Here is a 19,639-nt window from a genome sequence, read left to right as displayed (position 1 = left end):
AGAAGACCCTGACACTAAAATGTTACTTGGAGACTTAGAGACTGTTGGTCTCACACAAATTGTTAAAAAACCCACACACAAAGCAGGCCATACGTTGGATGGATTATTCACCAACAATCCTGAAATCTCCATCACAGAGGTTATTCCTCTAATCTGGACTGATCATTCTGCTATATGCTTCTCTATCCCTACTGAATCCACGCCCCCTCGTCTGTCCCCTCCCCACGCCAAGACATTCAGAGACTGGAAGAACTTAAATCTTGAACGTCTCACTCAGTTGATTCAGGACAGCCCATTACTTAATGAGCACGACCCCATAGCAGCGTCAGATACTTACACGGAGACTTTAATCAAAGCCTGCAACATATTAGCACCTCCCAAAACTTCCCACCGGACTAGAAAACATCCATCAGCCCCCTGGTTCTCTGAGCCGCTCAGACTCCAGCGCCAGTACTGCAGAAACCTTGAACGGCAGTGGCGCCGTAACTTTAATATAGCTGACAAGATTAGCTACAAAAGCGCTCTCACTAACTATAAAAAACTCATAAAAATAGAAAAAACCACTTACTACACTAGCCAAATTAATGAGGCGAAAAACTCCTCAGGAAAACTATTTCAAGTAGTAACCTACCTGTCCAATCCATCTGCTCCTCAGACAGAAGGGTCTCAAGCCCTTTCTGATGCATTAGCCAATTTTTTCGAGGACAAGGTTAAAGCCATTTTTAACACATTTACACCTGAGGTAGCGACCATTCCCTCTCACTCCACAGCTCACACCGACCCCTCATTTGCAGGTTTTGAACCTACCTCTCGTGAATTTATTCAACCACTGATCGCGCGAACCAAATCTGGCTCACCTTTGGATCCTTGCCCTCCAAATATTCTCAACCTCATCTCGGAGGTTATTGCCCCTCCCCTAACCACCATTTGCAATGCAATGTTTGAATCCGGTGTATACCCCCCGCAATGGAAAAAAGCTATAATCAAACCGCTGCTGAAAAAACCTAGTTTAGACCCTCTCCTTCCTGCTAGTTATAGGCCCATTGCTTGTCTCCCATTCCCTGCAAAGATCTTTGAAAAGATCATGAATATCCAGTTGTCAAACTACATCCATCACAACAATTTACTAGACGACACCCAATTTGGGTTTCGACAGGGCCACGGAACAGAGACGGCACTGCTGAAAGCAGCAGATGAGATTAGGTCTACGATGGATAATGGAGGAGCCGCAGTTCTGGTACTCCTGGACCTATCGGCGGCCTTCGACACGGTCGACCACGCCACCTTGATCGACCGTGTCGAAGCCATAGGAATCACAGGCAAAGCAAAAAACCTCCTGGCCTCATTCCTGTCAAACCGTCCACAAACTGTGAAACTGGGAAATTTCACATCCCAGACCTTCTCCTTGCCATGTGGAGTACCACAGGGATCCTCGCTAAGTCCGACACTGTTTAATATCTACGTGTCGGACCTGGCGAGGGTCATAAAATCCTGTGGAATCTCCCTCACTACCTACGCCGACGACACCCAACTGGTGCTGTCGATATACAATGACGGAATCTCAGTAGCAGCCAATTTCCAAAGGGGAATGAAGGCAATAAGCTCCTGGATGTCATCCAACTGTCTTAAACTCAACTCTGATAAGACAGAAGTGATGACATTCGGGAGGCTTCAACCCACCTGGTCCCCTCAATGGTGGCCTCACCAAATGGGACAACCGCCAGAACCGGTGACGAAGGTACGCAACTTGGGCGTTATCTTCGACAACAAATTGACATTCCAGCAACATGTCAATGCTGTGGTTTCTTCTTCCTTCCACGTACTAAAAAGGATAAAAAAACTAATCCCATACCTTCCGTCACATGCAGGTAAAACCTTGGTCAGTACATTAGTATTCTCAAAAACTGATTACTGTAATGCACTGCTACTCAACACTCAACAAAAGGTTCTTAATAAACTGCAAACTGTCCAGAACGCTGCCGCCAGAACACTTCTATCCATCCCTAGATTTGCATCGGTCTCTCCCTACATTCGACAATTACATTGGCTACCGGTGAGGAGCCGCATCAAGTTTAAGGCTTTATGCATTGCATATAAGGCCATTCACGGACAAGGACCCCTATTCTTAAGAAGAGCCTTTCGTCCGCTTGAGCACACTAGAACTCTGCGGTCATCCTCAGCGCACCTACTCATGGTCCCCCGGACAAGAAGGGCCAACTGGGGTGACAAACGCTTTGCTGTGGCCACGGCCATACTGTGGAATGCACTTCCTCTAAACATCAAGTGCGCTCCGACCCTTCTTAACTTTAGAAAACTACTAAAGACACGGTTGTTCCCTGCCTAAATTCCACCCCCCCTTCCGGAGAGTTCTGCAACTACAGCGCCGAGACACCCCAGGGTATTTGCGCGCTCTAAAAATCGCCAGAAATAAATAAATAAAATAAATAAATTTGTATTGGAGAGTGAATGTGTGTGTGGTTCGGTGGGGGGTGTGTGACTGCCCAAAGATGTGTGAATAGTTGATTCAGTAGATATATGAAGTTAAAACTACATGTTATAATAGTTGTTTGGGTGAGTGAATATCTTTATGGGAGTGGTGATGAGCAAATATATTTCTCTTTGGTGCATGTCCAACAAAATAGAAAAATAAAAGGCAGTGTATATGTCAGTTTTTGTCTATAAATAAGTATTCATAAGACTCAATGATTCTGTAAGTGACTATATGGATGACTGTATACGTGTAATAATGATTTTATAATACAGTATGTATGACTTACTATGTAAATGAATAGATGAAGAGGTGTTTGTATAAGTGTGTAGCTAAGTAAGTATGTAAGTATGATCCATTGTTTGCATAAGTGAGTAGGATAACTTCATATTTTAATAGGTTGTGTGCTGGTGTGTAAGGACGATATAGGTGTATAAGTATTTTTGATAGTGTTCTATTGTTCATTGACAGCATGTATGATTGAATCTACAGGTAAGTGATTAGATGTGTGTATAGATGTAGGAATCACTGAGTGGGTTTTTAGATACTTGTATTGCTGTGTCAATGGATTCAAATATGATACTCTGTATTTTACAAAGAGTGATGAAAGATTTTACTAGTGTATGAAAAGGTGTATGTGATAATCACGTGGATGATGTCATCAGTGATGTCATCAGTGATGTCATTTGAGATGTCATCAGTGATGTCATTGACCATGTCATGAATGATGTAATATGTGACATCATCAGCAGTGGATTGATGTTGCGCGAAATATAGTTAGTCCAACTAACTATATAGGAGAAATTTCAATGGTTTTGTATGAGTGAAATGTCCAGCTAATTATAACACCCCTAAAACTTATAGTTTATTGAGTGAATTTCCCAAAAATTTTAAATGCTAATTCCTAACTATATAAGGCATGAAACCTATGGTTTTTTCATTGAACTTCAAAGGTTTTTTATATGCTAATTCCTAAATATATAAGGGCTGACACCTATGGTTTTTTCATTGAATTCGCAAGGTTTTTTAAATGTTAATTCTATTAGCGGATAACGTTTATATATTCAAACGTTTTTTAAATGCTAATTCCTAACTATATAAGGCCTGAAACCTATGGTTTTTTCAGTGAATTACAAAGATTTTTAAATGCTAATTCCTAAATATATAAGGCCTTAAACCTATGGTTTTTTCACTGAATTTGCAAGGTTTTTTAAAGGCTAATTCTATTAGGGATAACGTTTAAATATATTAATATCCTAGTGGGACCACCTGAGTAGCCCTAGGGGGTCAGGGTGTTTCTACCCTGCCCCCTTTTTGTGTTCTATACGTTTGTTTTTCTGTTTTCTTGTACCTCAGTCTACCGAGGCACAATATGGATGCCAACACTTCCTGGTTATAAGTGTTGACAGCCAATGAGCATGCAGCTTTCTAGGGAAGGCATGCTGATTGGCTGTCACTGTCTGTCAACACTAGCACAAGATGGATGCCAACACTTCCTGGTTAGAAGTGTCGACAGCCAATGAGCATGCAGCTTTCTCGGGAAGGCATGCTGATTGGCTGCCACTGTCTGTCAACACTCCAAACCAGGAAGTGTTGGCAGCCATGTTGTGCCTCGGTAGAACCAAGGCACAAGAAAGCAGTGAATCAAAGGTGTACAACTCGCAAAGGGGCCAGGGTATAGGCACCCTGACCCCCTAGGCCTGCTCAGGGGGTTCCACAAGGACCCTCCAGGCCCAAAAAAAAATATATATATTTTTTTTTAAATCGCGGGGTACGTACCCCGCGACTTTTTAAACATTTTTGTAAACATTTGTTTGCCTTGTGGGTCCTTGTGGGACCCCCTGAGCAGGCCTAGGGGGTCAGGGTGCTTCTACCCTGCCCCCTTTTTGAGTTCTACACATTTGTTTTTCTGCTTTCCTCTACCTCACTCTACCGAGGCACAAGATGGCTGCCCACAATTTCTGCTTTGGAGTGTTGACAGACAGTGGCAGCCAATCAGCATGCATCTCGTGCACGTAGACGTATGTGCGCATATGCGTACCGTACGTGTACCGTACGCGTACGTACGCGTACGGATAAGCTTATGGGTAAGCTTAGGGTGAGCTCATATAGATATATATGTGTTTTTAAGTGAATTTTCTTAAAAACCACTGGAGCAATTTTCACCAAATATAGCAAAGGCACTTCTGCGTACCAGTCCCTACAATTTTGCCAAGTTTGGTGTAATTCCGTTCAGCGGTTCGGGCTGTAGCCTTGTCAGAACGTCCTATGGAAATTAACATGGGGAAAACACATTTTGGGACCCCTCTTTTTTCTCAGCCCCCACTTCACGAATCCCCCCGAAACTTTCAGGGAAAGAGCGCAGTGGAGCTGGCCAAAATTTTGGAAAATTACACGCGAATTCCTCAACCGGCGCCAAAGTTATTCCCAATAGAATGTTGCGGATTTCCTATGGTAGCTAGGTCCTAACTATATATACCTACTGGCTATCGCCAGTAGGTAATATTTATATTTACATTTATATATATATATACCTATATATATATGTTCAAAGAAGTTCGAAATCAACCAGCATCCGCTCCTGCTGACAACGAAAATTGAGAAAAAGGCCACAAACTCCGTGCTATCGTTTCCAGTGTTGTTTATTCTGTGAATAACAGCCCACCAGTCGCCATGACGCGCTTCGCCTCAGCCGAGGCTTGATCACATGTCATGTCGAGAAGAAAGGAAGTGACATAAGTAGTGTGAGAGGTCACATGGTCAATTATACATCCTTTCACAAATTTAAAGTGATATTCACTAATTACATAGAGAAAGGGGAAGAGGGGAGTGTAGGGCATAGTGCCCCCATATTGCAGTGTTCACAAATTAAGCGTAGGCTTGAATCAAGTTATATCAAATCATAATATACATATATCTACTGACATAATCTTCAAATAATTCCCAAAGCTATAAAAAAGCATATACATATACGAAAATAAATGAGAATATTTCTACAAAAGAAGTGTAGTTTCCTTAAGAACATATTCCAAATTTCATATATTTACACCACATCTACAAAATATTTTGTTGTCCTTGGTTTTCTTATAAAAAACTCCAAAAAAAAGCAGACTTATTTCATCTCGACAGGTTATTCAACCTTCTGCTTATTATAATTTATAAACATCAATATAAATATGCAGACTATAGCTTTTAAAGATAGTAAATTACATCTGATTATAAATCATGATTCAGTGCAAAATTATACCACAGTGGGTAATGGCAATATTCAATCTCCCTCTAAAGATCTGGATCCAATGTAACTCATCGCTTTCTGCCTTATACTTCCTTGGGGGTCGTCAATTTGAATATTTATAAAAGTGACAGTGCATTAAAATTCGATCTATTACTTAATAGAATTTCAAACAATGTTCAGGCTGCCAAATATGCGTAGGTAAAAAGATATCTTGTTGCCCATCGAACACCCTGGTGCCAACAAGATTAATTTGTATCTCCACATTCGATCACAGGCATGTGTAGAGATCTTCACTACAATTTAGTCCCCCAGGCTGCTTACTGTTGAGTTCGAGGATATATCTTGTTTCTAAGAGACGCAATTTTCCATCTCTATCTCCTCCCCTCCTCAATGGTAAAACAGAGTCCACCAGATAATATTTCAGCAAATCTGGGTTGCTCTGATGACATTTTTCAAAGTGTCTCGCTACTGGATAAGACTGATCTTTCCCTAAGATTGCTCGCAGATGCTGTAAGATGCGCTTGTGGGCAGGGAGACGAGTACTCCCGACATACTGTAAACCACATGGGCACAGTAGTATATACACCACGAATTCAGTTTTGCATCCCAGTTTCTGTTTAATGGCAATCGGAGTGTCATGGAAGGGACTAATGAAGTGGGTTTTGTTGATGGCGTGCTTGCAGGCCTTGCAGACCTGGCATTTTTTAAAACCTGTAATCCGTTCCCACCATTTCTTGGGAACGTCCAAGGTGTTACTGACAATAGCACTGCCTAATGAAGGAGATTTCCTGAAGGTGATCTCAGGTCTGTTTCTCACTAGATCACCAATTACAGGATCCCCTTTAACCAAGTTCCAGTTTCTTGAAAAGATTTTACGGATTTCAGCATGTTGCTGACTATATGTAACAATTGCCCTGCAATGCATCTTTTCATCAGTTACAGATAAAGTCTCAACTGTGTTGCCAGTGCCCTGACAATTCCCCAATAGCTGTTCTCGGGTCAGTTTAGCTGTTTTACTAATAGCCTCGTCTATCATCTTGTGACTGTAACCCCTCTCCAAAAAACGCATTTTGCACATATCTTGAGCTAATTTGCATTCATTGTCTGTGCTACAAATGCGCTTTATACGTAGCATCTCCCCATAGGGGATGCTGCGAATTAGATGGCGCGGATGATTGCTTGAAGCATGTAGCAAGGTGTTACCAGCGGTAACCTTCCTGTGTAGTTTTGTTTCCAGTTTGTTTTTATCCTTATCAACATACACTTCTACATCCAGAAACTGCACTGAACAGTCGCTCATGGTTGAAGTAAATTCCAAATTGACATCATTGATATTCAATTTCGCAACAAAATCAACAGCACTCTCCATTGACCCCCTCCAGACAAAGAACAAATCGTCTATATATCTGAGGTATAGTACTACATTTTGTTCAACAGTTGTTCTGTGCTGTCCCATGAGGGTCTGCTCCTCCCACAGCCCCATGTGTAGACACGCGAAGCTGGGGGAGAAGCAAGACCCTATGGCCACCCCTCTGAGTTGTTGATAGGCTTGGCCACCAAAAGTAAAAAAGTTTTGTTGCAAACATATTTTTAACATTCCCATAAGCATTCTGTTATGTTGTGCATTATATAAAGGACGCTTATCTAGAAAGAATTGGACCGCCTTCAAGCCATCCATGTGTCTTATGGAGGTATAAAGAGAACATATGTCCAATGTCATCAATATATAGTTCTCATTCCAGCAAAGCTGAGACAATTTGCATAAGAAGTCAGTTGTGTCTCTTATATAAGAGTTCAGTCCTTTAACCCATTCTTGTAAAAAATAATCAATGTACCTTGAAAGGTTTTCCGTTGCACTGTTGATAGCCGATATTATTGGCCTTCCTGGTGGAACAAGGGAATCTTTATGGACCTTTGGCAAAAGGTAAAATGTGGGTATCACCGGGAATTCCTTCTTTAGAAACTTTAGTTCATCCAAGGTGATCAACCCACTGCTGCGCCAGCCAATAAGTTTGGCATTGAGATCATTCCAGGCCGTTTTGATTATGGTGATGTTGGTTCTGCGGTAGCACGATGTGTCACCTAACTGTTTTTCCGCTTCCGCTAGGTACTTGTCACGTCCCCAAAGGACAATATTGCCCCCCTTATCGGCCTGTTTCACCACCAAATTCTATATATATATATATATTCACTTAAAAAACCATAGGTTTTCAGGCCTTATATAGTTAGGAATTAGCATTTAAAAAACCATTGAAATTGCTCCTATATAGTTAGTTGTACTAACTATATTTCGCGCACCCGCAATCCACTGCTGATGATGTCACATATTACATCATTCATGACATGGTCAGTGAAATCACTGATGACATCTCAAATGACATCACTGATGACATCTCATTTGACATCACTCGAGGGATTATCACCAAACATAGCAAAGGCACATCTGCATACCAGGACCTACCATTTTGCCAAGTTTGGTGTAATTCCATTCAGCCGTTCGGGCTGTAGCCGTGTCTAAAGGTCCCTATGGAAATTAACATGGGGAAAACACGTTTTGGGACCCCCCTTTCGGCCCCTGCTTGACGAATCCCCTCGAAACTTTCAGGGAAGGAGCGGAGCCAAGCTGGCCAAAATTCTGGAAAATTAAACACAGATTCCTCAATCGGCGCCAAAGTTATTCCCAATAGAATGTTGAGCGCATATAGACATATAAGTTGCCCAAATTCATTCTCTCAACAACTACTGGAGGGATTTTCCCCAAATATAGAAAAGGCACTACTGCTTACCTGTCCCTACCATTTTGCCAAGTTTGGTGTAATTCCGTTCAGCCCTTCGGGCTGTAGCCGTGTCTAAAGGTCCCATAGAAAATGCCATTTGAAAAATTTCAAATTCAATTTTCTCAAGAACTACTGGAGGGATTTACACCAAACATACAAAAGGCACTGCTGCATACCAGTCCCTACCATTTTGCCAAACCTGGTAGAATTCCGTTCAGCCATTCGAGCTGTAGCCTTGTCAGAATGTCCCTATGGAAATTAACATGGGGAAAACACGTTTTGGGACCCCCCTTTTTTCTCGGCCCCCGCTTGATGAATCCCCCGAAACTTACAGGGAAGGAGCGGAGCGCAGCGAGGCAAATTTAAGGAAAACTACAGGCAGATCCCTCAATCAGCGCCAAAGTTATTCTCAATAGAATATTTGGAATTTCCTATGGTAACTAGGTCCTAACTATATATACCTACTGGCTACTGCAAGTAGGTAATATATATATATATCACGGAATAAAGCACTGTATCACGAATCCCTCGTTGTGTTCTGTTACCTGTGTCTGTGTTGGTGCTGCCGGCTGGTTGCTCGCCCTACAGGATTGTGGAATCTTATATATATAATGTGGTGGCATCTCTGCGCAGCAGCATAAGCCTCTGAAGAAGGGCGGAGCCCGAAACATGTCAGGTCGCTGCAGGCATGGGGCACTCTTGCAATCTTCCCTGACCCTATGGACGCCGATTGGGAGTGCACCTCGCTCTTGTGGGCAACTTGTGGACTTTATATATATATATAATTTTTGAGTATATGATGTATCCTATTTGGAGTTGATATATATTTTTGCCATAGTGTGTCACGTTTGGGATATACATTACTGTTATTCCCCACTGGAACATTATTTAGTTGATTAAGGGAAATTACTGAGTATGCCAATCTGTAGCCTGTAAGATCACGTTGCAACTTGCTTTGGCCGTCTGAGTCAATGTCGGTGATACGCCGATACACGGCGAGATTGATTAACTTTCACCGACTTGGGTTACTTTTACATGTTTATATAACACGTAGACAACATCTCAACCCACAATGCAACTGTACGATAATCACGCTGTACAGAAAGGTGTTCGTTATGTATATATTGTAAATATCTGTGAATAGGGCGTTGAAATGCCATGACATGCTGATACACAGCAAGATTGTTTTCATTTTTTCATTTAATAACATGAAAGTAAAGGCATTAGTATATCTTAGGGTTATAACACACTGTAAATATGCCAATGTGTTTAGTATTTACCCACTTAATAATGGCCGCCCTGTTGTAAATATTTGCACATTTTGTCCTTTTTCCTTTTCCTTCGCACCTAACAGGAAGTGAAATGTATATATTGTGCCGGGTAACAAGGCACAAACTAACACTGACGAAGGACTAGAGGTCTGAAACGCGTTTGTTTGTTTTTGTCAGAAGCTGTAATAAAACTTCTTGCAACATACCCCCGTGAGTGCGTTTTCGTCTCTAAAGAAGGGTCGAATGGAGCTACTATATTGACGCGTTTGTACCAACGCGCTAAACGACACCCGCCCGCGAGTGACCCGGGATTTTTGGTGCACCTTGGAGCTGTGGAGTGACGTGTACCGGTGCACCGCAAAGCGCAGCCGGAAAGGAGACGTGGAACACGGGTCGCGACAGCAGCGACGAAAAAACGTGAGTCTCCTTGCTTACATCTGCAAAAAACCGACTGATAGCTACGCAGGGCGAGGGGGTAATGTGCAACTAAACGCGGTGAGCTTTTCCCGCATCGGCTACGTAATAACTGACTCAAAGACATGTGCGATGAAAAGGACCGCCGGGAGGCGGCGTTGGACATTTTTAAGAAAAGAACACCGAGTGCTCAGACCATACCGGCACAAGGGGGTGCAGGGACTAAGTCTCAAAACGCCCTCACAGTACTATGCAACAAGCTAGAGCGATGCTGTGAGAAGGAGATCAGGAAATGGTGGGAGGCCACCTCGCTCCAGAACTACATGGACGTGGATAGAGTCCCTAGAGGGCTCAGAATATATACCGTCCCAGCATATGAAAATCCGGACCCTATGCTACTGGAACAATGGGCTGAATTAATAGCAGCATCCTGCAAAGCGATGCTAGACCTATTGATAAAGTTTGCATGGAGCGATCGATCCAAAGCATTGGAAGAAATTGCCTCCCTGGAGAAAGAATTATTGAAGGAGGATGATCAAGTGAAGATCCAACAATTGAGAGATGAAATGAAAAAGAGGCTGATGAAGTACGAGTTAAAAATAAGAGCAAGGAAGCAAGAAAAATTCGAGCGGGACGAGCGGGATTACGCTTGATGGAGCGAGATAGAAAACAGAAATCTGTTTGAACTCGTGAAGTCACACTTCCATAAATAAATGAATAATGCTAACAATTTGTGCTGTTTGTGCTAATTCAATCTAGTTTAAAGATACATTACATTACAGAACACGTGGGAAATTAACATGTGTGCTCATAAATGTGCATTATGTTGCATTCTCATGTATGTGGAAAATAATACATTAATCTTGTCTATTGTCATGTCATAACTAATAGCAGCTGTTTTTAAAATAATGGCATGTGCTTATTTTGCTTTCCTTGTCTATGTGATGTCATTTCTACTATTCTAGGTGCACATAAGGTTTTATGGATTCATGAAGACTGGTAGATATAAAATGCTGCTTTATTTGTGCTTTACTGCTAGGTAATTTAGACTAATGGGTTAATTATTAGCAATGATGGGAGGCAACAGAACAAATTGTATTTCTTTCATTAATTATCCTTTGTGTTTGTTTATATAATAGTTTTACAAATGAAGCTTAGAGATGGCTGCAGAAAAATAGTACACTTTTAAAAGTGGCGCAGGAGAGGTGGCGCAGAAAATTGACGCTCTTTGAAAAGAGGCCTATTGATGAAAATGGCTCAAGTGAAAATAATTCTGTGAAGGATGGAAAAGGCCTCTGAGCTTTTATTTTGAAAGGTTTTGGATTGAACTGCTAAAAAGATGACTCTATGGAGAAATTTGCTAACGTTTGCTAACGTGCCACGGGAGTTCAGAGCTGACAGGCTCAAGGTTGAAAGGAAGCTTTCGCTACAAAATGTAGCAGCCTAAGGAAGAACTGCCAAGACTTCTAAATGAACAATGAACAAGTGAATTTGCCCGGGCATGTTAGAAGGAGGTGTCACAGTTTACTGTGGTACGAGGTGGCTCAGCCAATGGAGAACTAGAAATCGTCTGCTGGAATGTGAAAAATAGTTAGCTCAGCTTAATTTAGGGTATAAGAATAGGTTCAGAGAACACATAGTTGGCTTACGCTCGAGAAATTCTGGAGGACGATGTTATGCTGATGGACTTTACACGTGAGGAAAGAAATTTTTATTAATTACTTTATTACTAGGTGATGAGGGTAGAGACAGAGATATAGTTAGGATTTTGGAAAATGCTTAAATTTACGTATTTCTGCTAATGAATAATAATTCTTGATTTATGCTCTTTTTATTAATACTGAATAAATCTTTCTTTATGACATTTTCTAATGCTTGTTTAATAAAATACCAAAACCTAAGTTTTTCTAAATGTGTTAAAATAAACTTTCTAAAATGACAAGCTGGTCTTGATTATTGCAGATGGTTTAAACAACATTATTTAGATCTTATCGCCTCATGATTCAGGCGCTCTATTGTTGTTATGGGTCTAGTGTTGTAGTGTAAGTTTTGTGGTAGTAGATAGTGTCATTTGTGCAATATTTTGGTGAGAGCGCTGGATCAATTTCTAGTAGCCATCGGACGGTTTATATATGTTGTTTTTGACAAACATGTTACATGCATGATACATATATGTTGGTAAATTCATAGGATTAAGTTTTAACACATGTTGAGTTTGTTTATTTTGTGCTATGTGTGTACCGGTACAAAAACTGTGTGATGAGAAGGTAGTCATGCAGAATATCTGATCTGTTTCTGTGATATCGCCGAGTATCACTGTTGGTATCGCCGTGTACCAGAGGTATTGTCGCCGTGCACTACAGTGTTGTCGCCGTGCAACACAGTTTTAGGGCTAGGTGTGAATCTTGTAATAGTGAGGGTTTTCTAAGAAATTAGAGCAGCATGAGAATAGGGACAAAGCGCCTTCCATAAAACTCACTGTGATAAGAGTATTAGTTATATTCGAGCTTGAGTGAAGGGCAGGGTAATGTCGGTGCATGATTATCTATAAACAGGTTAGAGTCCTGTAAGGGTACATGTTTTATATCTATAAACAGGTTAGAGTCCTGTACGGATAACGATGTTATTTTGCTAACGTTGCATGATTTCTATAAACAGGTGAGAGTCCTGTACGGATTTCATGTGTGTCTGAAGTTAGGGAATTTTTCAGTGTGAAAGTGCGTGATTGTTTTGTAAGGTATGTTCAAGTGGAACTCTTAGAACTGTCACTTCGCGGTGCGTTCAGAGGAAAACTGGTTCATATTTTTACGTGTTAGAAGGGTAGGGTAAGAGTTGCTCTACTGGCAAATGAAAATTATCCTTAGTGAGAATAGCGCCGACTATTCCGAAGTGTGGATACTTGAATGTATGTAAACTATCCTAATTAGAGAAGCAGACAGATGAGTTTCGTTTTATGTATTTACTAAATGGTACCAAAAGTAATTCTAAGGTACTTAGGAAAGTTTAGGATAAAGTCTGTACCATTCTAAGACTTTTTATGATGTTGTGCAGTGTTTAAATACATTTAAAAGCTCTGCACGCTAATAAAATTCAATTCAAAAGTGTTCAGCATAGTTGAAAAGTATAAAAAGGTGAACTGTGCTATTTTAAAACATTCAGGAGCATTTTAGAATGTTCTGTGTTAATTAGGCTATAATTAAGGTATTCCACGTTATTAAACAATTTTAAGTAAGTAAAAGGTGATCAGTATTAATTTTATAAACATTCCTCGCTTTAAATATAATAATAAATTGTTTTCCGTAGTTTAAATTCATTAAAATGTGCCCCGATCGAAAATTGTAAGGGAGGGGCTGGTTTTTGCGAGTGAAACCGTGTGAGGAGAGCCAGAAGCTGCAGCAGCTGCCTACGTCAGAGCTTGCCGCGCTCTGATTGGCTCAGGTGTCTGGAGCATCATAGCAAAGTAGCGCTATGATTCGGTAAAGTGTTTTGGAATAGTCGCGCGTGATTGGCTAGTGCGCGTCTTCACTACATACCAAGTTATTTTTAATTTGTAAGTATCCCCGTATAATAACTTGGTTTTAGAAATAAAGATAAGTAGTTCAGCTGAGCTAAATGGAAGTTTGTCCCATATTAAAGAGCATATTGTGATAGGATGACTGTCTGTGTAAATTAACTTCCAGTTCATAGCGGGAACACACTCGAATCTTATAATGTTACATTTAGATTATAAGTGGTAATGCAGATATTAATTGATACATATATCACCACTATATATAATTTTAAATTTGTCCCAGCTTTAAAATACCGATAAAGTATTCTCCGTGATTTATAACAGAATGAAAAGCCTTCCAATTAAATTCTAAAGGGAGGGGCTGTTTGCTGAGTGAGGAGCGAAGGGGAGAGCTGCCATCTGCAGCGGCTGCCTACGTCACAGCCGCCGCGCTCTCATTGATCAGAATATAGGAGCGTCATAATTAAGCTGCACCCTCATTGGTTGAAGCGTCGTAAAAAGAAACGCTGTGATTCGCTGAAAAGCGTTTAATGTTTAGATGTGGTTGCGCGTAATTAGTCAATGCGCACCACCACCATAATAATACAAAATTGTTTATGAAATTTGCCGAGTTTGTTTAGAAAAGTCCCCGTTTTAAAATCGCTTTCTTGAGCATCCCCAAATTAATATTTTTCTTATAACCGTGTGATTGGAAGACATTGAGCTCTCATTGGTTAGAACGCCGTCGCGTCATAGGCAGACCCGCGCTGTGATTGGGCGAGGCTCCGTGAGCTGTGCTCTGATTGGATGAGGCTTCGTGGATGGATGTACGAGTAATAAATATTTGTGTATTGCTTCTGGTGGGTGGTTTGAATGTATATCGGCCCTGGGTATTCTATATAGTAGCGCGTGTGGAGGGAAACTGACTGTGGCTGTGAAGAGTGCACTTCATAGAGAGAGAGATGCCCCTTGTTTCAGCGCGTCTTTGAGGAGTTGCACACCCATTGGCTGGTGACGTCGTAGCGTCATACACGGAGCCGCGCTCTGATTGGGCAAAGCTCCGTGTGATTGGGCGAAGTCTAGAATTGTGCCTGATTGGTCTGAAGTTTTGTGTTTTGTTGTGCGCCGACTATAGTGATGGGCGCTGGCTCTGAAGCGATAGTGAGATCGCGCTACGCTTCCTGAATTTTATTTTTTCATTAGGAGGCTTAGTTGAGAGAGGTTTGTCTGTTGTTGCTCGAGAAAGAGCCGTATCCTGATTGGCTCAGACGGCGCAGCGTCATAGAAAGGCCGCGACCGGATTGGTTGAGGCTCAGAGGGTATTGTGGTTGGCTAAGTGTTTTAGCAGAAGTGTAATGATTGGCTGAGGCATCTCCAATGACTGATGCACCCTGTTTACTTCTGTTCTGATGCTAGTGCCTAGAGCTTCGATTTCTTAAATTAGTAGTTTGTATTGCTCTGTGATTTGCGTTTTTAGAACTGCTCTTTCTAGGACAGGTTTTGTTTTCTAATTTTGTTATAGAGTGAGTAGTAATAAACATTAAACGCTGTTCCTGTTTGGTATCTGTCACGTTTATGACGTCGTGTTCGTGTCTTGTTTTTACTAGCACAGATTGCCATTTGGATATTTTTGAAAGTAGGAGTTACAGGCATTTATTGTTGATAGTTTATTTATGCCTGGTGTCTGCATCTGTTATTGCTTTCATGAGTAGGTATATGTTCTGATAGACTATTGGAGAGCCTAGCGTTTGGGAAAAGGCAGTGTCTGATTTAGTGGGTAGAGTGTTACCTAATGCATTGTTAATGAAGCACATGTTAATAAGTGTTCAGAACTAATCTAAATTGATCAATTTTATCACAGAGGTGTGGTTCATGGTTGTTGGGGTCATTAGTCACAGTATAGCAAATACCAACACCATTTTAAAGACAAGAATAGGGGGATATACGTTGTCAATAAAGCATTAACAACTGTCAATAAATATGGAAATACTATTGTAGAGCCCACCAAGGAAAGAACAAGATTTGGTGCCATCAGCAACATTGTATCACATTTGGTGATTTGTGATTTCCAAGTCAAATTAAATTATTAGTTTAAAGAAATTAATAGAAGGGGTCAAAGGTTATTTGCAAGCAGACATTCTATTTAAAAATAGGGCAAGCACATTTAGGTTTTCTTTTTCCACAGGTATATGTTGCAGAAGGTGTGTAAGTGAAAAATAAGTACATTTAAAAAACATGTGATTATATGTTGGTATTGTTATAAATAAAAATTTTGCGTTGCTACTGTTTTTGCAATTTCATGTTTTTCTTTTCAGGTTAATTATAATTAGTGATACAGGTAAATTAAGAGAAAAATTAAATTGACGGAGTTATAAAGATTATTATACACTTGATAGTGTTAAATTAATTAATTAATTGATCAGCAAGCGCTGCAAGACAAATTTAGAGAGTACATTTACTAAATTAATTAAAGAAAATGTCTTCCTTGTATAAGAAAATGAAAAAGGTTGTTGCCAAATGCGAGAATAAATTAAAAATTCCCAAATTAGCGAAAATAAATAATAAAGGTGTCAGAGTAGAAAATGTTGATCAGTGTAAAATTGATGTTGTAAATATGGATCAGAACAGAAATTCAAGAAGATCCCTAGAGCAGATTAATGTAACGCCAAAAGTGTCAGATCAGATTGATAAAGTGCCAGTTCAGAATTCTTCTAAAAATAATGCAACTGAAAAGCATGATGAAAGGCCTGGTACATCTGGAATTAATATTACTGATCATGTGAATTCATCAAATGATATAAAAGAGTCCATGAAAATTATGGAAACAAAGACAGTCCATGTGCTGGGAAAAGATGAAATTAATTCCGCAGTTTTAAAGGTCCCATTAACTGAAAGAGTTTATTCTATTATACTTGAGATTGAACTAGTAGGGACTGCAACTCAGCAAGAAACAGAGATGACTTCAGTTCTGGTAAGTGAGAAGTCTGATACTGATCTAATTGAATTGACACAGTCTGATGAGTCAGAATTATGCTCAAAGAAAAAGGAGATTGAGATAAATGAACAACTACAAATACAGCGACAGGTAATGATTCAAGAGATTGAGATGGCTTCACTGCCATTACAAATTTTTGTTAATGAACAGATAGAGAAAACAGATACAGGATTAAATATAGAACAAGAAAACAGTCCAAAAAGATTAAATGCACTTCCAGAATGTTGGAATAAAAATGATGTTCTTTTGAGTGAAGACATCAAAGTGAAGGATGCAATTTATCAACAGATTGAAACATTGACTTCTGCAAGTTCACTTATCAGAAATGCAAATTTAATTAAAAGGTTGATTGATGATATTCAATTGGCAGAAAGGTTTGCTGTCGTGATATGTGCAGCATACAAAATGAATGATGAACATGCTTTGAGTTCACTAATACTAACAGCTGTAGTTGAAACATGGCAGGTAGTCAAAGACTTACAAGATGATGCATCACATGAGGAGAAAAACACATGGTTGAGAAACACATGGTTGAGAACAGATTTTAGACAGCGAGATGAGGATGAGATTTGGATACACAAAGATGACAGAGTAGTTTTGCTAAATAGCATAATTACTGATATGGACAGAATGTACCATAAAATTGCAGAATTTCTTTACCAGAGGTGTCTGACATATCAGCAAGTGAACACAATTAAGAGAATAGTTGTGGGAATGGGAACAGAATTACAGGTGACCAGATTACAAATGGATTTCTGTGAGATGGCACTGCATGACAAACTGTGCTACATTTTTGTGATTTTCTGTTTGATTACAAAATGGTTTGAAACATTTCAGATGCGACATGATGATAAAATTACTGTTGCAAAGTTATCAGATGACGGGAAACATATTGAAAACAGATTGCTCCATTGTACAGATAGACTAGAAATTTCAGATGTTGAGGAGCATGAGAATGTTATTATAAAAGACAGAGATGAAGAAATGTGCCTAGCTGCAAGTACAAAGTGGACAGATGTTCTTCCACTTGTTTTGATGTTTCTGAGAAGTACTACTGATAAAAAGACAGATTTAAGTCCACGTGATATTATGATGGACAAGGTCATGAGACAGACATTCATACCAGAGAAAAGAATGATGCCTATCAATGATAGCATCAATTTGGAGAACTGCAGGAATTTATCAGATGAAATGATTTCTGTGTTTGATGAAGATGAAACTGAAGTGCAAACAAGAGAAAAAGAGCAAGTACTTGAATCGTTACCAGGTAAAAGGATCAGGAAAAAGGTTCGTCTAAAAAGAAATTCTCTAGTGCCAAAGTGGCAGAAAAGGAGGCCAGTCAGTCTTGTCACAACAAATGCAGAGAAGTGCAAAAGACTGAAGAGGTGGATTGACACTGGCCATACTTTTCGTGTATCTACACCTGAAAATCCTGATGAGGATAGTATCATAATTAATAATTCAGATTCTGAAGAAGAGCCTGAAGAGAATCCAGATCTTGAAGATCGACAAGTTGGTCGATATCTGGAGAACACGAAAAGAAAACAAGCCTTGAATGAAGAAGACTTGAAAGTTGTGATTGAAGACTCAGAAAATGATGGAGATCTGCCAGAAAAAGGAGCAGAAGAAAAATCTGATCGGATTCCGATTGTGATTCAAAACCAGGAGAGTATTGAAAAGCAGAAAAGTAGCTCTGAAAACAGGAACAGGAATTCTGAAACTGGGAAGTTGAAGGTAATTGAAGAAAAAGAAGATGAATTGCCAAGTACCAGCTACAAAGATGATGTTCCTAACGGAGTGAAGTTGCCGAGTAAAGAAGTACCTGAGTCCAGAATGAAAATTTCTGACAGTGAAACTGATGAAAGTGATGAAAATTCTCAGATAAGAAAATTCAGAAAAGGAGCTTGGAGAACAGAATGTAATGTGACCAAGCGGAAGAAGAAATTACCAAGAAAAAGTGATAACTGGCCAGAAGAAAATGAAGGCCTAAAATTCAAATTGAGATACAGATCAAAGGAACAGATTGATGAGATATCAAGTCAAAAAGATTCTGAAAAGAAAAGTGAGGCAGAAAAGAAAATAGAAGTGATACCTATAATGGAGGTAAATAGTTACAGTCAGAAAGAGATTGAAGAGAATAGTGACAATGATTGAGGTACATACCTGTTAAAATTTTTTAGGTTTCCGTTTTTGGCATAAGGCTGAAGAAATCTTGTTAGATGACACAAGGTCGAAGAAATTCTGTTAGCTGGAAAATTAATTTGTGACATTAGGTCGAAGAAAAACTGTTAGAAGGTTTAAAAAGTATATAAAAAAAAAAAAAAATTGAAAAAGGGGGGTGTTAGACATTTTTAGAAAATTGTGTTAGAAATTAAAAAAAAAATGTAAGAATTTTTTTTAAAATTTTTGTTTTATTTTTCTTTGCAAGCTTAATGTAATTACTTTCATGTTTTTGTAAAAGCAATTCAAGATGCTCAATCTTTAAGGGATGTTGTAAGATGTCTCGGATATATATATGCTCCTAATAATTCAGCTTTGGTTAATTTAGGTTGTTATTTTTCCTTTAGAAATTATCAAGGAGAAGTTTAAGGTCAATAGGACAAGCAAAGTTTCAGCTAGTCAAGACAAACATAGTATAGTACTGACATTTTATTAGTTATAGTTTTTGCAACACTTTTATTGAAGCTCAGTCGTATGTTACACAAGAGAAAGAAATAGAACTAGAGGGGTTTCTTAAAACTCAATATGAGAATTGTAGATAAACTGATGAGATAAGTCTTTAGAAATACTAACACAGGTGAAATTGAACCATGTTCATCTTAGATAAAATTTTTGCTAAATTTTTGGGTGGTGGTGTGGTGATTTGTTAATTACCAGATGAGGGAGTTGATGGAGCGAGATAGAAAACAGAAATCTGTTTGAACTCGTGAAGTCACACTTCCATAAATAAATTAATAATGCTAACAATT

At 39.5% G+C, this 19,639-nt stretch overlaps 1 protein-coding gene across 2 annotated transcripts in view; it reads right to left on the bottom strand.

Moving 5' to 3' along the window:
• Positions 1-19,639, bottom strand: part of LOC144790978 (cytochrome P450 2J4-like) — a 287,604-nt gene that overhangs the window by 28,055 nt on the left and 239,910 nt on the right. The gene's annotated exons all lie outside the window — the stretch shown is intronic.

Source organism: Lissotriton helveticus, chromosome 11, assembly GCF_964261635.1.
Source record: "Lissotriton helveticus chromosome 11, aLisHel1.1, whole genome shotgun sequence".
Lineage (NCBI taxonomy): Eukaryota > Metazoa > Chordata > Amphibia > Caudata > Salamandridae > Lissotriton > Lissotriton helveticus.
This window is presented reverse-complemented; position numbering and strand designations above follow the sequence as displayed.